Raw genomic sequence first — 25,602 nt, 5'->3', positions numbered from 1 at the left:
GTGTTAGCTTCTGGTGGGCTGGATGGTGGTTGCATGGGTTTGTTTATTTGTGAAAATTCATAGAGCTGTACAGTTATGACCTGTGCATTTTTTATATGTATGTTAAATTTAAATTTTTTTCTTTAAAAAATCATGCAGAGGCTTGCCATGTGGCATAGTGGTTAAATTTGGCGTGTTCAGCATTGGCAGCCCAGGTTGGGATCCCGGATGTGGACCTACACCACTCATTGGCAGCTGTGCTGTAGCAGTGACCCACATACAAAATAGGAGAGGATTGGCACAGATGTTAGCTCAGGGACAATCTCCCTCAGCAAAAAACCCACAAAAAACCATGCACATGGGAAATAGTATTCATTTAATTAATATTCAGTACCTTTTGCCAGGCACTGTCTAGGCACTGGAAATACAAAGGAAACTCAGTCCCTGCCTTCATCAAGCTTAATTCTAATGACAAAAGTAAATGTAATAATGACAGCAGGTAATACTTAGTGTGGCTTGTGTGCCAGATAGAATTGTAACCATATGAGGTAGATGCTATCATCATCCCTATTTTAGAGCTGAGGAACTTGAGGCACAGGGCTACCTGCTGAAGCTCATGTAGTAAGTGGTAGAGTGAGAATTCAAGCCTTGTAACTCTAACTCTAGGGTCTGGCTTTCAACCATGATGTCCTATTGCCTCTCATTGTAGTGAGGGGAGACAGACAAAAAACAAAGATAGGTACAAAAAATATCTCAGGTGGCAACAATTATAACTGAGGAAAACCACAATATAGAGACATACAGTGTTAAGGAAGATTACTGTTTTAAATAGGGTGATTAGGGAAGTTTCCTTCCCTCCTCCTTTTTTAAAATAAAGCGATATTTGAACAAAGCCATGAAGGAAATGAGTGAGCCATGTGGATATCTGAGTAATAAGCATTTTAGGTGGAAGAAACAGCAAGGGCAAAGAACCTGAAGTACTTAGTAAGTTCAAGAAATAGCTAGGAGGCCAGCGCGGCTAAAGAAAATGAGATGGGGGAGAGTAGGAAGAGATGAAGTTAGAGTTAGCGGGCACCATATCATGTATGGCCTTGTAGGCCAGTGTTTGTACTTTATAAGGATATATACATATACAATGATATACATAGTAAATATGAGCAAGTGCTTACCATAAAGAGGGGAATGGGTGAAGGGATATTGAGTAAAAGAAATAAAGACAACAAGGAGGGACCTAGCGCCACCTAATAAGCTAGTGTTGTGAACTGAGTATTATTAACTCAGTTCTACACCTGAGTTGTGAGGTAGGGTTAGCAACAACTCTGGTGTAGTCTTTAACCAAAGAGGACTCTATACTCTATCTCCATCCCACCATAAATCATCTAAGTATTTAAAACGATTGCATCAAATCTCTACTTCAAGGAAAAGAGATATGCCCTTAGTGGATTAGGACTTCTCCATTTCTGATGATTCATTCCCATGAGGGCAGCAGTATCTACAACAGACAGCACTGCCTCTGGCCTGCAATATGACGAGACACCTCTTTTCCTTTTGACAAAACATCTTACCAAAATAGTATTAAGACATGGTCCCTAAAAACATCTATCTATATATATATATCAATCTTTTAAAAACTGTATAACCTAATGGTTTAATTTTTCCTAGGAATGTCTGGCATGTTGACAAACTACATCCGTTGATGCTTAAATCATTGCGATTTCTTCAAAACAAACATCCTGCATGCACACCGATAAACCCTAAGAAGAAGTATCAATACAAATACTTATTATTTGTGTTTAAAATTAACTGGGCTATTTTTTTTGCCCAGAAAAAAAGAAAAGTCTACAATTCATTCATAGTAAGAGAGATCCTGATTTAGGTTAGAGAGGTTTTGATTTTATTTAGGCTAATTATTGTGAATTCTGCCTACTTTATTTTTGGGTTCTCAAGACCGAGAAAAGTGTCTTGTAAAAAAGGACAATCGTCCTGTAACAATTCAGATGAAATAATACTTAAAAGCATTGTATACTGGGAGTTCAGAAGTTGTATCTTAGACTTCATTAAAGACTTTCAAAGAAAAAAGAAGAGTGGAAGGAGAAGTATCGTTTGTGATTTGACTCTCAAATGAGCTTCTAGGTTTCAGGTCTACGTTAAAATGGAATTGTAAGAGGGATGGGCACTCTGTACATTAATTTATAATGCATTCATTCATCTGTTCGCTATTTATTGAATGTCTCCTGAATGTCAAAACACTGTGCCAAGTAGATGAGGGAAAACAGACACAGTCTTGCCTTCATAGTGCTACAGAATAGCAAGACAGTGGACATCAGTTAAGTAGTCACACAAGCACATATAAAACTGCAAATGTGACAAGCATTGTGGAGAAGAGTCTCATGGTGTAATGAGAGCCTGTAAGGAGGACTTTGGACTAGTCAGGTTGGTTAGGGAAGACTGCTCTGGAGACATGAAAATTAAATTCAGATCCAAAGGAAGAAGGTAGGAATTAACTTGGTGAAGGAGGAAAGGAAAAGGGCATAAAATAGAGGGAAAAGCAATAAGAGGGAACAGAAATGAAAGAAAGTCAAGAGGGCTGGAATTCTTGGTTAAAGAAAAGAGGAGTAAGGATGAAGTTCATATTCATTTATTCATTTAATCAAAATTTATTGAGTGCCTTCTGTGTGCCAAATCTTGTTCTAGGTGCTGGGAATGTTACAGAATGTTGACTTAGTTGTAAAAGGAAAGAAAAGATATTTAAAAGTTTTAGCCATGTGGGGATGGGGATGGGTCGAAGATGTGATCATATTCATGTTTTGCAAAGATAACCAGCTCCAATATGGAGAATGGATGAGAAGAGGCCAGAGTGGATTCTGTGGACCAATTAAGAGGCTATCACAGTAGTCCAGTTGAGAGACAATGATAACTTGGATGAGGAGAGTGATGCTGGAGATGATGATAACTGGGTGGTTTCAAGAGATAATTTAGGAAGCAAAATAGGACATCGTGATAGGTTGAGAGGGCAGGAAGCGAAATGTCAAGGATGTGTCTGATGTTTCTAGTTCACACAGCTGGATGAGTTACATAAAATGATGTCAATAATAATCAACATTACCAGCTGCTTTGACCTGAGTTTTGGGGTGGTGAGGAGCTGTGGGTACAAATTACTGAGGTATAATCTTTAGTCAAAGTAGAGTCTGTTCTCCAACTCACCATAAATAACCAAAAATGATTGCCTCAAATCTCTACTTTTTTTTTTTTTTTTTGGACAAAGTAGACACGTTCTAAGTATGTTGGAGCTTCACCATTTCTGATTCTCCATGAGAACAGGGAAGCCTTTCACAAACTGTGCTGCTTTGGCCATGCAATGTTGCCAAGAATCCTTTTACCCTTTAGATGCAGCATCTTCTGACAAGAGCAATAAGACATAGTTCTTGAAGAGCAAAGTAAGTATCCAATGGAGGGGGTGAAGCAAGGGCTGGAGAAGAATATATACCATGTTCTCAGTTGGGAGCCAGGTAAGATCAAAGCCCAGAGCATAGAGATGCAGCCTGTGAGTCTGGAGCATAGGGAGAGCCATCTGACCTGGTGTGAGATCAGGCTGAAGGAGCATCAGGCTGAGGTGACATCCTGGTGGACCCTTTGCACTTTGCTAAGGTTTGACTTGACCCGAAGGGCAATGGGGAGACTTTGAAAAGGTTAAGAAAATGTCAAGAACAAGATTAGATTTACATTTTAGAAAGATGACTTTATAATAATTTAAGGTGTTCTTATTATGCACTTTTTCTGTACGTGTTATTTTCACAATAAAAATTATTTTTTAAAAAGGAAAGCTCATTTTGTCTACCATGTAGATTGGTTAGACTCAGAATATGAGACAAGATCCAGGGAGACCATTTTGGAAGCTATTACAACAAGAGGATGCTAAAATGGAGGGGAGGATTTGACCTTTGGAGCCGGGAAGACTTAAATTTGAATGGACCCTAGCTCTGCCGTTTCTGGACTGTGTGAGCTTGGGCAGCTATTTTTCCTCTTTGGGTCTCAGTTTTTTCATCTGTAAAAATATGAGTAACAATACCTCAATACATTATTCTCCATTGTGAGAATTATGTGTAAGTTCCCCACATATAGTACTCTCAGTAAGCCTACTTTTTATTAATTTTAACAATGAAAAAATTCTAAATTAAGGCAGAAGCATGGGAATGGAGAGGGGAGAGTAGATGGTAGTAATATTAAGGAGTAGATTTTACAAGCCTCAGGGACTGAATGAATGAATGTAGGGGAGCTGCCATACTTCCCAGGGATCCCACTTGAGCAGGATTAGGCAGATGGTGATTCCATTCACTTAGAAAGAGAAAACAGGAAGAAGGTCAGGGGTATTGGTTTGAAGGGGAGCTTTGTGAATGAGGGGAATTATGAACTCAGTGTGGGACCTGTTACACATGAGATGCCCTGAAGGCAGTTGGCTCTAGGGGTCTACAACTCTATGGGAGAGTTGAGGTTCCAGGATAGACATTGGGGAGGTGGTACTTTCTAAGGAAAATGTGTTCAGAGGAATGAGTAGAGGGCCAGGGTTAGAGCCATAGGAGGCATGAGCATTTTAAGAGGATGACAACAGAACAGGAAGCAAAAAAGGAGGATGAGAAAAGAAAATGGTCATATACGTCAAGAGGAGAAGCAGGGGTTAAAAGCCAAGAGAGAAGAAAATTTCAAAAGGAAGGGAGTGGTTAATATTGTCAACTGCCACAGAGATGTCAGCTAAGGTTTGCACTGGAAATAAAAATGTGTTGGATTCAGCACCTGGGAGTGGGGGGTAAGAGTGGTGTCACAGTTTTGCCAGAGACCTTGAGTGGAGTGGTAGGGCTGGAATCCAGATTGCAGTCTGTGGAAGAGTGGGCAAGAGGTAAGAAGTAGACATGGGGTAGAAGTGACCTCTGTTCTTTCTGTGAGGAGAAAGAAAAAATTGGGGATGATAGAGTTTTGTTTGTTAGTTTTAAGAAATGAACCCTTGGGTATGCAGGGAAGTAGCCAAACTAGAGAGAGAAAGAATAAGGGTGATTCTCAACTATGTGGGAGGGGGTGGAATTTGCCGGCACAGGTGAAGGAATTAGCCAGAAACCAGAAAAGGGAGGTCACTTCCTCTGGAATGAGAGGAAAGCTGGCATCCATGGGTACAGATAAAAATAGATAAAAGCGTAGGTTGGGGAAGTGCAAGATGTTAAGGAAGTTCACAGTGCTGATCTCAATAGTCTTCGTGAAGACGCCTGTGGAGAGAATGGCAGTGGCCACTGAGCATGAGGGTTAGGAAGAGCAGACTTGGTTTTATTAAGCTGTTTTGGGGCCAGGAGCAGTTGCTCACAAGTGGACTCTGGAAGGGCTTTTTGGGCCGTGTTCCAGTCCCCGCTGGTGTTGAAAGTAGTTCGCTGGCTGGGTACCCTCCACCAGTGTTCCCTGTTGGAGTGCCAGGACTGAGGAAGGGGCTGATAGAAGCCAAAGGACTGAGGAGAGATGGAAGGGCAGGGGCTGACTGGGAGAAGAGAGTCAAAGGGCACTCCTGGATCCGAGGATTTAGGCCATGGTGGATAGCAGGACTGGTAAGTGTGTGTTTAGGAATTTGAGGCCATGGTTTTAGCAAAGTGGCCTCTCTTCCTCCTCCCCTAACACCTGTAATCTGAACAGAAAGGCACTGGGGTGGGGCACGTGGTTATCTGCAAGGCTGTTTTTAGTTGGTCCCTGATTGGTGGTCTCTGTTGGTTTCTCTTTCCTAGGAGGAGACAGCAGCTTTAAAAACCGTAATTAAAAAGAAATGGTTTATGTAATTTGAGCTCTTTGGACAATGGAAACACAGAAACGATGTTAAAATACTTGTGAGACAAAAGCAGTATTTACAGAGGCATTACAAACAACTTAGGCCCTGTTGTAAATTAAGTTAAAAAATCATTACAAGACAATGCTTGGGTTACTCTTTCTTCTTTTCTTAAATTGCCCTTAATCTTTTATGTCTTATCTTAGTGAGAGGAAATAAAATGGGTTATAAGTGGTTTTTATACTGGATTTTTCATTCAAGCTATTTTGTGTATGAGTGTGCCAATCAAGGAGCCCCTCTTTGCATTTTGTGGTGTTAGATGTCAAGTGTTAGTGCTAAATAGGAATATCAGTAGGAGTTAATATCAGTAACTAAAATTCTTTGCAGTTTTTTTTTTTAGGAAGATTGGCTCTGAGCTAACATCTGCTACCTATCCTCTTTTTTGCTGAGAAGGATTGGCCCTGAGCTAACGTCTGTGCCCATCTTCCTCTATTTTATATGTGGGACGCCTGCCACAGCATCGCTTGATAAGTGGTGTGTAGGTCTGCACCCGGGTTCCGGACTAGTGAACCCTGGGCTGCCAAAGTGAAGCATACAAACTTAACCAGTACCCTACTGGGCTGACCCCTTTTTGTAGTTTTTTTTAAATGATAGGAATAAAGTATTGAAATCAAACTTTTCAGGAATTTGTCTTTCAAATAAAAATATTTTAAAAATTCTGGCAGGAGGTGGGCAAAGTAAGCAGCCAGTCTGGGGTTGGAGGTAACAGGATAGTTCTGGCAGGGACCACTTGTGCCAATAAATGTTTGCTGCCAAGTGCTGCCTTTTTAAAGGAATGCTTCCCCTTTGATGGGTTCTCTTCCTAGGGTGCCTTGAACTGGTCTGCTTTGGGGAGGGAGTGGGAGATAAATTAAGCCTTTCAGGGGAGTCCATCCATGACTCTTGTGGGTGATGGGGTTAGTGTAATGGCAGCAGGATTTCCTGCAAGAAGTTTACCAGGTGCTATAAAAATGTCAGGAAGACTGTTCATAGTACCACTGTTCTTAATAACCCCAAAATGGAAACACAAAAATGTCAACTATGGGAGAATGGATAAATACATTATAGTTACTTCTCACAGTGGAATATTTATTTGCAATGAATGAAAGTACAGATATACACAATACCCAGATGAATCTGTCACAGAGTCATTTCTTTTGAGTAAAAAAGGAAAATCCCAGAAAACTATATATAGTACAATACCATTATTGTAACATTCAGAATTAGGCAAAGAAATAATAAACACAAAGTTCAGGATAGTGGTTACCCCTGAGTGGTGAGGGTGGAGGGCACACAGAGAGTGGCATGGAAAGAGCGTATAAATAGATGTAAGTTATTGTTAATAACGTTGTTTGGGTTAGATGATGTATTCATGGGTGTTTATATATTATTTAAAATAAAATAAGTAAAATAAAGAGAGCCATGAATTGATTGATGGAGATAGTGCGTTAGAAACCAAAGAAATATACATTTCAAGCAGCATGACATTGTGGGCAGCAAATATGACCATAATGTGGGCCCTCTTGGCAAGCCCAGCCCTTCTCACCTGGTGAGCAAGACCATAGAGACTTTTCCCACAGGAGTTTACCTTCTAGTATTTATTGAAGATGGACTGCAAACAGACAAAGAATTTCAGAAAGTCATAAGTGCCATGAAAAAGATGAAAACAAAAACATAACATTATCTCTTTGAGGAGGCATGTCTTTAGGATAAGTGCCCAGAAATAGACTAGTTGAATGGAAGAGTATGGACATTTAAATTTTTGATAAATACTGCCAAGTTACTCTACAAAAAAGGTTGTGCTAATTTACATTTCCACAACCTTGTTTTCCCACATCCTTGCCAACAACGGTGATTATCAATCTCTTGGCTTAGCCAACTGGCAAAAAATAGTATCTCATTTTTCCTTCAAACAACTAATTTTTAGATGAGATTTTGGTTTGAGAGTCACTAGTAAATTGAAGACTCTGTGCGCACATTTCTGTTCCATTATTGGTGGAAGAATGGCTGTAGTTGTATTTGCCTAAAAATTCTTTGGGAACAGGTGTGCCCTGTGATTAGATCTATTACTCTGATTCATTTGGTCAGAAGTAGTACTTACCTAAAACACTTGGGGAGAGAAGGGGAGAGAAGGGAGATGTACTTGGTGCTTTTATATGCCAAGTGGTGGGCTAGGTGCATTCTACATGGTCCCTCATTTAGTTTCTTCGTGGCAGCCCTCTGAGGAAGTTTGGAGCCTCAGAAAATTGAAGACCTTGCCTTAGTCATACAGTTAGGAAGTGATTCAACCAGCTCTCATTTCATTTCTCATAGCTTTTTTTCCTTAAGCCTAAGAGAAGACATCAACATCTTAAGGATTTAGTCTTTTAACAAGTCTATTCTAGTGGTTCTCAGTCTTAGCTGTGCCTTGAAATCTCCTGAGGAGCCTGAAAAAATATTCACTCCGGGGTTCTACTCCCAGAGATTCTGATGTAATTGGTCTGATGTGCAGCCTGGACATTAGGATTTAACAAAACTCCCAGGGGGTTCTACTGTTCAGGCAAGATTGAGAGCCACTGGTCTAATTCAATGATCTACAGATTTTTTTAGACTTGTATTACCTATAATTTGATTTTGTGACACTCTTTTGCCACCTTATCTCCTAAAAGTTTTGTGATTTTTTTTTTCCTTTGGTATATTTTGAGATTTTTGGAAAAATTCTGTGATAGACTTTGGGATAATTGCAAATATCCTGGTGCAGATGGGTAGAAGGACTGCATTACTAAATTGAGGTCAGGAATTGCTGAGCTAATTATTTCTCAGATCTTTATTGCAGTTTTAAAAATCTGTAAACCAACTGCAGCATGACATAAGCAGTCTTCTTCTTGAAGATGAGTATCAGCAAAATATTAGTATCACTTATGACTTTTCACAAATACATTTTCATCTGTTGCCAAACGTCAAAAAGGGCAGCACAGGAAGCTCAAAAGAGGAAATAAGTCAGCTGTAATCAATAAAATCTCATTCAAATGTTACTCAGTTTTATGGGAATATTTACCCACTGCCCTATAAAAGTAAAATGCCTTCTGATTGCCTCCCACGTACCTGTGATGAGCTTAGTTGGTAAAGATATTTCTCCCATCTATGATATAAGATGCCTTCCCCAAGCCACAACGCAGCTTTAGAAAAGCTAGACACAATTGTTTAGGCAGCTCAAATGGGAATCCTAATACCTCCTACCTATTCAGTTGTTGTGGTTTATACCTTAATATGTGTGGATCTTTGATATTGCATTTCTTGGTGGTTGGGCAGCTGTTACAGGAGAGGCGTGTCGTCTCTAGCAGAGACCTTGTTTTTTCTTTTCCAAAACACTTATTATTGTTGTTGTTGTTAATATTTTAACTTGTAGGTGTTTTCAAGCCAGTTTAATGTAACTCTGCCTCTGTGTCCTGGGAGCTTTTCCCTTCTCCTTCCAGTCTTCTTTTCTAGAAGTCTCATTCGTCATGGCCTAGTCCTGAGATCAGCCTTGCAAAAACCATGCACCAGGAAAGAGACCCAGTGTGGTGGCATAGGAAAAGCCAGGCTTGGTAGACTTTGCTTTTAATTCTTCATTAATGATTTCCTGTGGAATTTTGAGTTATTCTATGTCATAATTTCCTTCATCTATAAAATGGAGATAATAGTTCCTGAAGAGCCAACAATAGATTGTATGTGAAAGCACTTTGAAATATATAAAGTGTGGTACATTTCAGTATTATTTATATGTAACTAGTTCATTTTCCTTCTAATATCTACCAAGTCAGTGAAATGAACTAGAAACCATCTTGAAGCTGCACTGTGGTATGTGATGAGCGTGTGAAATTAAAGGCAGACGCCTGGTGTGAATCATTTCATCTCACCTTAGTTTCCATTTTTAAAATGAGGATAATAGATAGAAGCCATCTCAGAGGGTGGACGGATTAAGACTATCATGAATATGAAAGTACTTTGAAAATGGCAAAGCAACTCATTAAGCAAACATTAGATAATTCTTTGTTTAAATTTGGGTGCCTGACCCATCCTTGAAGTCATTAAGAATTGTTCTTCAAGTCAGGCATCTTTTACCTCAGCCCCCAAGGCCTGGAATCTCAGTGCTACTTTCAGAATTCCCACTTTCTCCCATTTTGCTGCTCCTTTGCTAGGTCCTCCCATCGGGACATCTCTACCCTCGGGCCCTTCCTTCTTTCACCTTCTTTACTACCACCTCTCCCCCAAATTACATTGACATTTTCCTACCCTTGGTTTTATTTTCTTACTTAGGAAATTACACTTCTATTAATATAGATTAAGATTACATTAGCATTTTAGCAGCTGATTTATAGCTGCTTGTGGCTAGCATTTTAGGTGACTAGTTAATTTGTTGAATTAATCCAAAATAAATGTTACTAGATTGCGTTGTTCCTCCAGAGAGTATATTGTATTTTAGCAATGACCCAGAGTACCGGAACCCAAAGTAATGACGAATATAAGTATTTCAGGTCTGTGTTAGGTTTGAGGTAAATGTTTAAGGAAGCATGTGCCTTTGTTACAATCCAAAGTATTCCTTCTAGTCAGTTCTTCACTCTACAAAACTGTAGTGCTGCTCCTAGATGGCAAAATAAGTAATAAAATAAAAATCACATTTTTTTCCCTTTTTGGATTCTGATGCAGTTATTTAATACTATCTTGATTATATTTTAAATAATTTTAATAACATCATATAGTAATATATATTGTAATTCTTTTGTTGATCTTTGATTCAAATACAAGATGATGAGCTTAAAATATTACACAAATCCTCTGAAGCACATGTGTAACATGACATCCCTGTCCTTAAAAAAATCTCCAGTCCATTCTGTTCCTACTTTTAATAGCATTCTAGAATGTTTTCTACTAAAAAAAAATTCTCAATATCCTCCTTTTTTAGAAAAGCATCATTTTTAGGAGGATATTTTTTTTAACCATAGAATTTCTAAAATCAGCTGACTTACTCCTAGTCATGTATACCTAACATGGAGTGGTTGATTTTTGAAACTTTTCTGTAAACGCACAGGAAACAGTAAAAACAACTAAAAAACCAAACCAAACAAACATCTCTGACTATTCCAGAGATTTTTCTTCCTGGGAGTTATGTTTTGCTTTCTTCCAGGCATTTTACTAAGTCATAAATTTCAACAGTAAACAAATCTTCTACAACTACTTTTGTGTAGCCCCCCAAAATGTGCTTCTCCTGGATAACTAATGACTTTTAAGGCAATCTTATATAAACAATGTCTCCTTTTCATGGCCATGAGACTGTTAGGGCTGAAAGAGACTGAGGGATTATGTAGCCCCAACTCTATTTATTCTCAGATGTGGAAACTGGGCCCCAAGGAGGTCACAATTTACTTGACGTCGTACAGACGATTCACTTTATTGGGTAGTTCTTGAGAAAGAGTATAAATGGACATATCTAGATATGAGATAAGAAATATCTGAGTTGTGTTGGTTTGTTAATGAACTATTTGCCATTTCATCTTTCAGATGTTATTTATCCATGCTTCTGTTTTCCTGGCATGGTGGAATAACAGAAGCAGGTTTCCTGCCCTATTGCTGAGCTTGGAAGAGATTTATATATAATACAGATGTTCAGGGAGGAGTAAAGAGAGTAGTCTCTTTTTTGAAATTTACCCTTCCCTGGCCTAGGATGGTCTTAGTTCTTAGAAAAATAAGATTTTCATTTTTTTGAGGAAGATTAGCCCTGAGCTAACATCTGCCACCAATCCTCCTCTTTTTGCTGAGGAAGACTGGCCCTGAGCTAACATCTGTGCCTGTCTTCTTCTACTCTATATGTGGGATGCCTACCACAGCATGGCTTGCCAAGCAGTGTGTAGGTGCGCACCTGGGATCCGAACTGGCGAACCCGGGCCACCAAAGTGGAACGTTTGCACTTAGCCGCTGAGCTACCAGGCCGGCCCCAAGAAAAATAAGATTTTAAAGTATGTATTTTGGGGGGACCCCTAGCATACCTGAGGGAAAACTTAGTTTGGACACTTTCAGGGCTGGGCCATCACTTCTGGCTCCATTGCTTCTAATTGTTTGAAAATTTTTCATTATATTGGGTTGAAATCTATTCTCTATAATTTCTACCCACAAATCCTAGTCCTTCGTTCTGGAGAAACACAGACCTAATATATTCAATCAACTCCTTTTTTCCTCTTGAAGGCCTCTCCTTTCTAGAGTAAACACCCCCAAACTCTTCAACTTTTCTCCATAGGGCATTATTTTCAGACCTCTGATTGCTGTTCTTAGGACTCAGTCTGGTTTTGAATTGTGCCTTTTAAAATGTGAGGCCAAGAACTGAGTATCTCTCCGGATGTGGTTGTCCATTACGGGATATATGGCAGAACCAGAACATCTGCTGGCTATGTTAATAGAGACAAATGCATTTGCTTTCTTGGTAGTTGCTTTTATACTCTTGACACATATTAAACTTGGAAACAACTAACCCCCCTGGATATTTTCTGCATGAAATGTTATCATATCAGGTCTCCTCCAGTCTATGTTTGTGCAATTAAATATTTTGAACTGACATTTATCTATGTTAGACATTATATTTTGGTTTCATTGTGGCAAGAGTATTTAAATTCTTGACCTTGTCCTTGATTGAGATCATTTGTGTACTTTCCTTGTGGTAGAGCAGTCTTCAGCATTTTGAAAGGGGGGAGGGTGCCTTATTTTTCTTAGAACTATCTAGCAAAGGAAGCACTGTTTCTTGACCTTATCCTAGGTCTCATTTAAAAAAAATTGTGTGAGTGTGTAGTGTGTTTATACTACATAGTAGATAGTATGGTTTACTACCCAGATCTCTCCTTCAGAACCAAGCCACTAATTCTCCCAGTAACTGGGAAAGTTGGAGGCTAAGAGCACTAAGCTAAGTCCCTCTCTGGGTATTGCCCTCAACCAAAGAATTGTCTCACACCAGATCACACCACCTTCCGGGAGGCAGCCTACATATAATGACTGGTCAGGCAGGGGAATGAATGCTCAATCTCATTGCTGTGAAGAAGGGCCATCTCAGTTCTGGAGATTCCCAGTGTGACAACTGAATCCTTTGTTGTGTGACTGCACTGAAGTTCAACTCCTCTCTGTCCACACCTATTTCCTTCACTCCCTCACAGGTGCCCATGCCAAATACCCTCCTCAATAAACTTTCTGCGCTCAAATCTCCTTCAGAATCTATTTCCTAGGGAAACTGACCTAAGCGATTTGGTACTAAAAGTGCTCGGAGGAAGCTGAATCTAATACTGCAGCTGGCTGGCAATGGTGGATAATCCTTATCATGAAGTAACCATTCAATTATTTATGCTTTCACTGGTGATGAGCTGGGATGGAAAAGAATGAACAGGCTGGTGCAACATCTCAGATCTTTGAGAGGTGAAAGTATTAATTATAGGAACAATGGAATTGGATGGCTCTTGCCGAGTGTTATTAACGCATAGGAGAAAGACCATGATTTATTACCAACTGAAGAAGAATTGTGAAAGTCAGGGGCAGTAGGGGGAGGGCTCCTTAGCAGCAAATAAAAAAACTCATCTCCTACAGCTTGAGGGCAGAAAATGCTGAGAACTACAATCAGGATTTAATTTTAAGAGTAGTACGTTTACAGAAAACGTTAAATTTTCAGCCCCAGCAAATTTGCCATGCCAAGGTCACATGACAAATTTTACTATGCCAAATTTTCCCACATTGGGAAAAGAATAAGACCCTCAAACTTGAGATGGGAACATCTGGGTCAAGGCAGCTAGCTCTCCCTGAACCTTCAAGGCTTGCAAAGTAGCTTTTTCTTTCTGTTAGAGACTGCCCCCCCTTTACCTGAAGGCAACGTTTGAGGGTATTATGCTAAGTGAGATAAGTCAGATGGAGAAAGACAAATACTGTATGACTTCACTCCTGCATGGGAGATAAACAAACAAACAAGCACAAAGATAAGGAGAACAGATTAGTGGTTGCCAGAGAGGAAGGGAGTAGGGGAAGGGCAAAAAGGGTAAAGGGGCACATATGTATGGTGATGGGTAAAAACTAGACTGTTGGTGGTGTACACAATGCAGTCTATACAGAAGCTGAAATGTAATAATGTATGCCTGAAATTTATACAGTGTTATATGTGTAAATATGACCTCAATAAAATAATTAAAATGTAAAAAAAAAGAAAAAAAACCAACCCCCTAAAAAACAGCCACATAGATCCTCCTCAGATCCTGACTTCAAGTCCAACTTAACCTGGCCAGGGAAGTGCTAAGCTTGCTAAGAATGAAAGAGACTAAACCCTAAAGGAGCTTCAGGACTCAGGAGGATGGATAATCAGGAAGCTGAGGGCAACTGTCTTAATAAAAAGCCAACAATCCTTTGCTCAGGTTTTGGACCTGAGCCGGTTTTCAGACTTAGAAGCCATGAATTGAAGGAAAGGCTAGGTCCTCAGGAACAAGCACCCTGCAACAGTGTGGCAAATGTGTGTTAACCTAAAAGGAAAGAGTCAAAATGAGAGGCAGAGAGGCATTTATTTTGGAGTCAAAGAATTGCAATTTGGGGGGCCGGCCCTGTGCCCCAGTGGTTAAGTTCACGCGCTCTGCTTCAGCGGCCCGGGTTTCGCCGGTTCAAATCCTGGGCATGGACATGGCACCACTCATCAGGCCATGCTGAGGTGGCGTCCCACATGCCACAACTATAAGGACCCACAACTAAAAATAAACAACTATGTACCAGGGTGCTTTGGGGAGAAGAAGGAAAAATTAAAAAAATTTTAAAATTAAAAAAAAAAGAATTGTAGGTTGGGGAGGACAGATTCAAGTAGAAACCCAAATAGTGTCCCAAGTACAGGAGAGGGCTCGGGTTTTTATGGAAAAAAGGGAAGAAGATGAGGTAAGTTGTATTAAAGAAGAGTTCATTGGTGCTAGATGAGGTAAGACTACGTTTGTACTTCATAGATTGGCTAGAGATTCAGTCATCAGGTAAAAGGCTAGACTTGTCCTTCATTGATTGGTTATCGATTTGGTCATCAGCAAAGTCCAATTTTATCAGTCCTTACAAACAGGATATTCTTGTCCTTACAGACTTCTTGGAATGTTGGCGGTTTGGTCCAGTTTGGAAGGTAAAGAAAACAAGATGTGCAAGGCAATTCCTCTGAAATGGCTGCTCCAGCTCTATTTTAATATGGTTCCACTCATGTCATATTTCACACGTATATGGTAATGTTTCTCCCAGTCCTTCCCCAAAGGACCTAAGGCCATCTACTTAGGTAACCATATACTGGGAAAAGGGGAATACTCAAACATTTTGAGGACTGTTGGAGACAGGGTCCAGATTAACACTGATACCTAGAGACCTAGGGTCCTCTGTTGTGGGAGGGGGGTAGGGTCTATGAAGGCTAGTAATAAATGGAAGCCTGGCTCAGGTCTGGCTCACAATGGGTCCAATGGGTCCACTGGGTCCACAGATCCACTTTGTGGTCTCTTTCTTTTTTTTCTTTTTGAGGAAGATTGGCCCTGAGCTAACCTCTGTTGCCAATCTTCCTCTTTTTGCTTGAGGAAGATTATTGCTGAGCTAACATCTGTGCCAATCCTCCTCTGTTTTATGTGGGCTGCTGCCATAGCGTGGCTTGACAAGTGGTGCTATGTCTATGCCTGGGATCCAAACCTGTGAACCCTGGGACGGTGAAGTGGAACACACAAACTTAACCACTATGCCACCAGGCTGACCAGTCTGGTCCCTTTCTTGGGCTCTGAATGTGTAATTGGAATGGGTATATAGGTAGTTGGTAGAACTTCCATGTTGGTTCTTTGCCCTATGGGGTAAGAATTATCATATTGAGGAAGGCCATGTGGAAGCCTCTGAAATTGCCCTCAACCCCAGCCAAGAGAGTAAATCAACAACAATATCATATCCTGGAGGCAATGAACAGAGATTAGTGCCACCCTTAAAGACCTAAAGGATATAGTGGTCCCTATCATATCCATATGTATTTACCAGTCTTGTCTGGCCTCTTCAAAAACTATACAGATCCTGGAGGATTAAAGTGAACTACTGCAAACTCCACCAAGTAATAACCCAATTGCAGCTGCTGTGCCAGATGTATCTTTGCTAGAACAGATCAACACAGCCTCAGGTAAATGGTACATGAGCATTAGTCTGGTGTCTGTGTTCTTTTCCGTTCCTAACAGGAAGGGGGATCAGAAACAGTTTGCATTCACTAGAATGATAATAGTCCTAGGGTTATATGAACTCTCTCACCTTCTAACATAATATAGTCCAAAGGGACATGCACCATCTGGACATTCTACAGTATATAGCATTCATCCTCTATATCAATAACACCACATTAATCAGACTGGATGAACGAAAAATGGCAAGTATGCTGGAAGTGTTGGTAGATAGTACATATGCTTTAGATGGTGGAAGATAAACCCAATGAAGATTCAACACTTGCCACAATAGTGAAGTTTTCTGAAGTCCATTCATCTGGGGCATGCTGGGATGTCTGTCCAAAATAAATAAAGAACAAATTCTTGCATTTCAAACCTCCTATCATCAAGAAGTAAGTACAACATCTGCTAGGCCTCTTAAGTTCTGGAGGCAGTATATTCCATATTTGAGAACATTTATTCAACATATTTTCTCAATGATATAAAAGGCTGCCATCTTTGAGTAGGGCCCATAGCAGGAAAGCACTCTGCACTAGTTCTCGGCTGTGGTACATGTGGCCTTGCTGCTTAGGCTATATGACCAAGCAGACTCTGAAAAGAGAGCTGTTGCTGGTTGGAAAAGATACTGTGTGGAGTTTGTGGAAAGCTCCCTATATTAGTGTGCTTTGGCTGCCATAAAAAAACAGAAATTTATTTTCTCACAGATCTGAAGGCCAGAAGTTCCAGACCAAGGTCCAGCAGGATCAGTTTCTGGTGAGAGCTCTTCCTGGCTTGCAGATGCCTGCCTTCTCACTGTGTCCTCATATGGCCTTTCCTGAGTGCACGGGCAGAGAGAGAGACAGAGACAGAGAGAGAGAGAGAGAGAGCGAGCGAGCTCTCTTGTGTCTCTTCTTATTAGGACATTAATCCTATTGGATCAGGGCTCTAACCTTATAACCTCATTTAGCCTTAATTACTTCCTTAAAGGACCCATGTCCAAGTACAGCTCCACTAGGGGGTTAGGGCTTCAACATACGAATTTTGTGGGACACAAACATTCAGTCTTTAACACCTCCAAAGAAGAATCACAATGCAGACCCATGCACATGCCATATAGAGAATTATATAACATTTAATAAACAGCTCCTGGGGTGCTACAGGGCTCTAGACTATGGGATACCAAATGATCATGCAACCCAAATTGTCTATCATGAGCTGGGTTGGGTCACACCACCGTCTATTGTAAAGAAAAGTTGTACGTTAATGAATCCCATGCCATTCACCATTGTTGCGCTGGTGCTTCTTTCTTGGCTCACAAGGGGGCTGCAGGGACAGGAGTCCTAAGACTAGATAACAGAGGAGAAAAAAGCCTTGAGCTTGATTCAAAGATGAGTGGGTATAACCAAAAATAGACTGCTGCATTACTGCCCCTCAGAGGTGGCCCTGAAAGATGAGGGGAAATCCTCCCAATGGGTAGAATTTTGGGTGGTTCTCTTCTTATCCATTGTGTGTGGAAGGAGAAGTAGCCTGAAGTAAGAATATTTATAAACTCACAGGCTACGGAAAATGGTTTGTCTGGTTGGTCAGGGAATGGGAAGGAGAAAGATTAGAAGATAAGGGATAAAGAGTTCTGGAGAGAAGCATATAGATGGACACATGGGAGTGGGCACATAGTATGAAGATATTTATATCACATATTAATCTCCACCAGAGAACATCCATCATGGGAGAGGCACTAAACAAGCAAGTAGACCAAATGACTTAGCTGACATCAGCAAATCTCTGTCGTTGGCCGTCTCAATGCTGACAATGGGAACATAAGTGGAATTGGCGTGGTGGCAGTAATGGAGGCTATGCACAGACCAACAGCATGAGTTCTCCCTTACAGAGTTCATCTAGTTACTGCTGCTGCTGAATGCACAAATTCCAGCCATAGATACTGACTTAGTCAGTTCAGGCTGCTTCAACAAAGTGCCATAGACTGAGTGGCTTATAAACAAATTTATTTTTCACAGTTCTGTAGAGTCTGAGATCAGGGTGTTAGCATAGTCAAATTCTGGTGAGGGCCTTCTTCCAGGTTGCAGACTGCCAGCTTCTCATTATATCCTCACATGGTGGAGAGCAGAAAAATGAAGCAAGCTGTCTTGTGATTCTTGTAAGGGCACTTATCCCATTCATGAGCTATACTCTCATGACCTCATCTAATCCTAATTACCTTCCAAAGGCCCCACCACCTAATGCCATCACATTGCAGGGGTAGGGTTTCAACATATGAATATTGGGGGGACACACACATTCAATTAATAACTGAGACCAATGCTGAGTCTCCTGTTTGGCATCATCCCTCAAGAAGACCAACCAACAACTGGTGTCAGTTTGATTACATTGGACCCTTTTCACCCTGGAATCAGCATGTGTTTTGAGTGTCGGTTTGCCTTATCTTCCTGTAGGGCATCAATCAGCACCACTATCCCACATCTTGGAGAGTGTTTGATCTACCAGCATGGAATCTATATAACGTTGTCTCAAACCAAGGAACCCTTTTCGCAGCAAAGGAGATGTGGAAGTGGATACATGATCATAGGATCTGCTGGCCTTTTCAAATACCACACCACCCAGAAGCTGCCTGTCTAGTCGAGTGATAGAATGACCTTGTAAAAGCACAAATGAGATCCTAGCTTGGAAACAATAACCTGTAAGGATGGAGTGTAAGTGCAGCTTATCCCCTCAATCAACCATCATTATATGGTTCTGTGTGTCCAAGAGGTGGAATACATGGATCCAGGGACCAAGGGTTGGAGGTAGAAACAGTCCCATTTACCAACTCTCTCAGTGGTCCTTTGGACAATTTGGGCTTCCTGTCCCCATGACTCTGAGATCTGTGGGTTTAGAGGTCCTGTTTCCGAGAAGAGGAACACTTCCATCAAGGGACAGTATTACAGTCCTATTAAACTTTAAGTTATGTTGACACCCCATTGCTTCTGGTTCCTCAGGCCAAGAGACAAGCAGTTAAGAAAAGGAGTTACCATCCTGGCAGGAGTAATTGACCCTGAAGAGAAAGCAGTAAGTCTGATGCTACACAGTGGGGTATGGAAAAATCTATTTAGCACTTAGGTGATCCACTGGGGAATTTCTTAGTATTCCTTTGCCCAATTTTAAGAGTAAATGGAAAAATACATCAGTCACGGCCTGAGAAGGGCATGATGACTAGGGACACAGTCCTCTCAGGGATGAGATCTGGGTGACCCCACAAATTAAACTACCAGAAGAGTGTAGTGAAGAGTGTAGCACCAGACGAGTGCTAGCTGAGCATAAGAATAATCTAGAATGGGTAATAGAGGAGGGAGACAATGAGTATCGGCTATAGCCATGAGACCAGCTGCAGTGAGTTTGTCCCACTAACTTCTTACTTGTAAACATCCTCAGGAAAAGAGGCCAGTTAGACTCTTGGAGGACTTTTCCCCAGAACTTATTATATGAAGCAAGTGGATAGAAGTGGTGCAAGTGCTGGACTGTAGTGGATATCGTGTGCTGCTGAGATCCTTCCCCTCAGTACTGAGGCACTCAGTTGCTGGACAGTTGACGGCTGATAATTCTCAGCTAAGTCCCTTCCTGGGCATTACCCTCAGCTGAAGGTAGCCACCTCACCCAAGGTTATGCCTCTCCCTGGGGGATAGCCCACACTGAATGACTGGTCAATGTGGGATTATAAAGCTGAGTCCCTTGACTTAAGTGGTACAACTCAGAAGGACCATCTCAGCTCTGGAGAACCCTGTGAGATTGCTGAGACCTTTGTTGCAAATGCAGTATGGTTCAACTCCTCCCTGTGCCCATTCCTACTTCCTCTACTCCTCCATAATTGTTGATTCTGAGGGCATATCTCAAGAACTTTCCTGCACAGAATCATCTATCTCAGAGTCCATTTCCCAGGGGACACATCTGAAGTCGTACCATTTCTTATTCTGGTAGGTCAGCAAAGATCAGAGACCCCATTCAAGCTCATTACACACAGACATACAACTGTACTTCAATATACAATCCTGCTGTATGGTCTTATTTAGTTGGAGGCTGTCATAGGCACTTTCCATGCCTTATTTTATTTAATACTTTCAACAATCCTGAAGGTAGCTACCTGTCATTCCCAATTTACACGTGAGGAAACTGAAGCACAGAGAAGTTAGGTGTGTTGCTGAATTCACACAAGTAGCACCTAAGCTGGGATTTGAAGTTCATAATTCTGCCTCCTACTGTACTAAGCTGTTACAAAGGCTTTTGGAACACAAGATAGTATGTGTTTGCTGGAGGCTCCTAATCCATCCTTAGTTTGAACTGAGCATGTGAGACTGTAGGTGGGGGCCTCCGAAGCAGTACAGGATCCATTCATAAGTTTATCTGTGGGACAGCTAGACTGGTGGTCATTGTGGCTTATCCTCAGATGAAAACAGGGGAGTAATTTAACTTGGTAACTTCTTCAGGATGATATAGCTGTTAAAGGGTTTTAAGTGACCTAGATTTGTGTGTCCTGTTGGCCATGAGAATGAGAAAGAAAATGGTAACAAAAGGGACAGTATTCTTTTTTTGCTTTGACTTCAGTATTTGTTGATGCTATTAACCAGGTGGTAGTTGGAAGCCTGGCTTGGTTCTTTTGTCTTTTGTTGCCATAGACAATAGTGAATGTTGAAGAGAGATTATGTCAGGGGATGGAGAAAGTTAGAGAACCTCATAAACCAAGGGTCTCAAGCGTTTCTCTAAGTTGCTTTGCTCATAGCTATCTTTGGTTATGTCATGTTGCAAATACATTTGGCATTAGAGTACTACAGACAGCTGTTGAGTGATGGGCAAAAGTATGGAATTGCAGCTCTCATAAAGATTTCATTTTTGTGCATTCACTAAATTGATGATGATTAAATTTAAAGACTTCAGCCTTTTCTAATTACAGAATGTGCTTCAAATGCTGACCATGGGAGTGATTATCGTGGTGAAGTCTCTTGGTGCTATCTGTCTACAGTTTATTGCATTTGTGAAACTTCTCTTCATCCTGCCTGATCTTCACGAGTGATAATTTATTGTCTGTGGTTTGTGTTATGTGGCCTACAGGGGAAAAAAGTTACCTGCTTAACTATTTAAACAGTCATAAGTCTATAGTTTCCTGAAATAACCCCAGTCTAATGTTCTCAGAAAAGTGTGAAATTCCCTGTTCTGGGAATTGTTTTTTGCTTCTGATTCTTACCCTCAGTGACATCCACGCTGGTATCTAATTTCCTTGCTAAGTGAGATAAATTTAAAAGCATAAAAATTAACAAAAAATTCTCAAAAATATAGCCAGACCAGCTGTCTCCCCTGCTCAACTCCCTTTATCCTCTTTCCACTGACCTCACATGTTGGTAATGGCTGTATATTGAGGTATGTTTCTAGATGAAAGTTTTTAGAGGATAATTATCTTCTGGTACTTGGTATTCCTGTTACCAATATATCTTAGATATGATTTTCTTCTAAAAGTATTTTTTAAAAATCCCTAATGAGTGAATTCAAAAGGGTAGAGTTTGATGACAGTGGTAGTAAATTTTTTCTTGGGTGTAAAGCATGAACACTGGTCATTTTTTTGCTTTTTTCCATCACTATTTCTTGAAACTTTGAAAGGACATCAATGAATCAAATCAGCTTCCCAAAATGTCAGTGGAATAAGCATAGCTGAGAGTTATTGTCTCTTTTATTTTAAAAAAGCTTCAGTGCTATGAAGAAAAAACTTATTGAGGAGAGGAGCACAAGAGAGCCTTTTAGGGTGCTGGAAATGCTTTATATCCTCATCTGGAGTGGTGGTTGCGTGACAGTATATATGTGTGTGTGTATTTGTGTATATACGTAGAAATTCATCCAGTTTAATACTTAAGACTTGGGCTTTATACAGTGTATATGGTAAACCACAATGAAGCAAATTAATTTCTAGTTTTAAAGGGTCTTTTATTATAAAGCATTTAGAACATGAGACAAGGTAAGGGAAATAATTTTTTAAAGTGTAAGGTACTGGGCAACCAGAAGAGATCATGATCTAGAAATAACTAGCATTTTTGGTATACGAAGTAGCTGGTCCTCCACCCTCTAACCCTGGACCTCTTAAACTCTGCTTCAGTCCCTCAACCTCATGCCAGAGCGGGAGTTCTCTTTGTGCCAGGATGACTCTTACCTCTGCCCTGCTGTGGAACTTAAAGGTTTAATTCTAGGGCAATTAACCTCCAGATCTTCCTCAAAATCTGTCGCCTTACTGTGATTTAATAAAATAGCACATGTTGTCCCTGGGATAATCGTGGACAAAGTTTCCAATGGTTGGAGGGCAATTCAATGGAGTCAGGGGCTGCATTAAGGAAATCTATTATAGAGGAAGAAAGGACACATCATAAGAGTGTAATGAGGATGAGAACAGGCTAGAACACTTACATTCCTGTTAGCACTTTGTTAAAAGCATTTCGTGACAGAAAACTGCTAGTGCTGGCAGATTAATGAAGAGAGGACAAGAAAAACTGTTCTGTGAGCTCCAAACTAGGTCTATCATTAAATTGGTTTAAACGTTACTTGGACACCGTCGAATTATAGTATATCCTTTTAGTGTGACTCTGGCCCATAGAGTCAGCCTGAACAATAGGGCCCTCAGAGCCAGCCTGGCTGCCTTTTGCTATCGTGGCATTTGATCTTTTATGATTTTTGCACACCGTTTTCCCCCCGACTCTGTATTGTTCCATTCGTTCCCATTGCTTGCTATTTGATGATAGCTTCTCTAACTGCTTCTGTTTCTATTTTTATACCTCTGCTCTTTCCGCCTTTTCCCTCCCATTTTCAGTTCTTTCCTGGTCTTGTTTTAAGGCAGCTTGGGTACAAATTCTTGCTGTTCTTCCTCTCATCTTTGTCTCCCTTAACAGCCAGCTCAAGTTTCACATCTCTCACTGCTTCAGCCTATACTGGTCTCTCCTTTCCTGCTGTACTTGCTGTCTGTGACTTTCTATGTGGCACTATATAATTTCTGACCTCATTTCTTAAGTGATTCATATGAATGGCTTGCTTCTCCAGCTTTCTTGGAGGGAAAACATCACCTTCATTTTGTATCCACTTTAGGGGATAGCACAGTGTTGTAGAGGTATTAGGTAAGCAAAATATACCTGTGTAGCGAACAAATTATGTATTCAAGTCTTCTATAACATCAGGCACTCAATCTTTTGTTTAAAGTTAATGCCATGTAAAAATGGGTACGTAGGATATTATTTTGAATCTCAAATAATCTGATTCTTAAAGTTATATTCTTTATTTACTTTTAATTTTCCTTTTATAATTCAGTCTGACAAGAGGGGCCATCTGTGTATGTGTGGGAAATCCTTTGTGCAATATAGGCTTTCAGTAAATACAGGTTTTAAATAATGCAATGTGGATATGGCTCAATATAATCTCTAAATAACTACCAGGACTCTTCAATAAGGGAAATACTTTTCTGATGGATCATTCAAAACACATTTGTAGTAGACTTTTAAACTGTTAATAATCATAGAGACTGTCTTAATTGCTTTTGGAGTAAAGAATTCTTTTGTAATATGAAGAACCACTTGCTAATTCATCTGTTTTGCTAGACTGGATTTTCTTAAATTGGCTTGCTTTAAAATGGGTATACTTGTGCTTTAAAAAGCTCCAGAGACCTTCCATCCATCTACAAATACAAAAATAGCAATAATGACTGACAGTCCCCCCCTTCCCCTGTCAGTTATGGGGACTATTTAAGGTTCTATCTTTTTCATGCTCCAGAAATAATATGGGGTTTAAATTCAACTGCCTTTAATCTGAAACACTGACTGAGCTCCAAACCACTTAGCAGCCTGCCATTTTTCAATGGGAGGGGAAAACAGCGATGTAATTTACTGTCCACATTTTATAATTTCCCCTTTAAAAAACTTGCTTACACAGTTCCTGTATTTGCAGAGACTAGAGAGTGAGACAGCTTTTAAATGTGGCCCTGGCTGGGCGATGCTGGGAAGCCCAAGCAGCTGACAGGCTACCCTAGCTGGTGCAAGGTGATGAGAGATAAGGGGCTCTGGGAATAAAGGTGTCAGGGAGAGTATGAGGGAAGATGTAAGCTACACAACAGGTTTGACAAGCCAAAGGGTAAGCACAGTATGGGAGGGACAGAGGCTCATGGCTGACCTGCGCTGCTGAACTCAGGTGTACATCTAGGTAACAGTCGTATCATTGTTTTCATCAGGCAGCAGCATTTACTGGGTACTGACTCACTGCTTGGGAGTTTCTTCACCATTACTCTCTCTGAACCCTGATCTCTTAGAGATTCAGCCGAAGGAACGTCTGTCCTCGCATATTATCTTTATTACTGAACAGGCAGTGTCTGCCCTGGACCTTGTCTAGGAAAACTGGATAAGAGGTGAGATTCCTGAGGCCTTACCCTCAGGGTGATGTTCTACCCTTCCAAGACTTTCCTTGCACTCGTTGTCCCTGTGCTTGATTGCCTCACATTCTTCAGCAGTTTTCTTCTTCTTCTGTTCACTTCCAGCTCCATCCATTCATGGAGCAGTTACTGAGCCTCTACCATGAGAAGGCACATACTGGAGAGACACTGTATTAGCCATGGTTCTCAGAGAAATAGAATCAATAGATATAGGGTGTATATGTGACACAAGATAGATATGTATATATATATATATATATATATATATATATACAGCTACACCCCTGCCTCATAGGGTCAATCAATCTATCTTTCCATCTTTCTATCTATCTATCTATCTATCTATCTATCTATCATCTATCTCTCTATCTATCTATCTGTCTATCATCTATCTATTTATCTATCTACCTATCTATCTAGATTTATTTTAAGGAATTGGATTGTGGATGATGGCAAGTCCAAAATATGCAGGGTAGGCCAGCAGGCTGCAGACCCAGGGAAGAGCTGATGTTGCAGCTCAAGTCTGAAGGCAGTCTGGAGGCTGCCTTCCCTCTTCCTTGGGGAGGTCAGTCTCTTTTCTATTAAGGCCTTCAACTGATTGGATGAGACCTAATCAATTATGAAGAGTAATCTGCTTTGCTAAAAATTTATTGATTTAAATATTAATCTCATCTAAAAAATACCTTCACAACAACATCTAGACTAGTGTTTGGCCAAATGTCTGGGTACCATGGCCTAGTCAAGATGACACATAAAATTAACCATCACAGGTACTATGACTTTACAAAGGAAAATAATGTAGGCCCTTGTCCTAAATAAATACATGTATAATTAGAGAGACTCTTACATGAATAACTATAAATCAAGTTGTGAGCCTTATGATAGTTCTGTATCAGCTATAAACAAAGAGCTTTGGGAATCTGGAGGAAAGATGGATTAATTCTGACTGGGGGTAGTAAGAAAGGCTTTGGAAGATGGGTGCACTTTGTGGTGGATGTTGAAGGAGGATTTTGCTAAGTGAAGAAAGGTAAGGACTCGGGGAGAGGAAAACATCCTAGATCCAGTAAAAACAGAATTTGTTCATGAATTCATATATTCTCTAAAATTCTATCAAGTATAATTTCCATCCCTCTAACTGTTCCAGGTGCTGATGGAATGCAAAGAGGATGCATCTTTGCTCCGAATGAATAATG

General features: G+C 40.5%; 1 long non-coding RNA gene across 1 annotated transcript in view; it reads left to right on the top strand.

The window, feature by feature from the left end:
• LOC123289800 (uncharacterized) overlaps positions 1 to 16,817 on the top strand; it is an 84,205-nt gene extending 67,388 nt beyond the window's left edge. The window contains exons 3-5 of the long non-coding RNA XR_006533991.2: positions 14,905 to 14,942; positions 15,851 to 15,956; positions 16,698 to 16,817. This is a non-coding gene — a long non-coding RNA (uncharacterized lncRNA). The remainder of the gene's footprint in view (positions 1 to 14,904; positions 14,943 to 15,850; positions 15,957 to 16,697) is intronic.
• Positions 16,818 to 25,602: the final 8,785 nt, after the last annotated feature.

Source organism: Equus asinus, chromosome 9 (genome assembly GCF_041296235.1).
Source record: "Equus asinus isolate D_3611 breed Donkey chromosome 9, EquAss-T2T_v2, whole genome shotgun sequence".
NCBI classification, from domain to species: domain Eukaryota; kingdom Metazoa; phylum Chordata; class Mammalia; order Perissodactyla; family Equidae; genus Equus; species Equus asinus.
The sequence above is the reverse complement of the archived record's forward strand: the minus strand, read 5'-3'. Positions and strand labels throughout refer to the sequence as shown.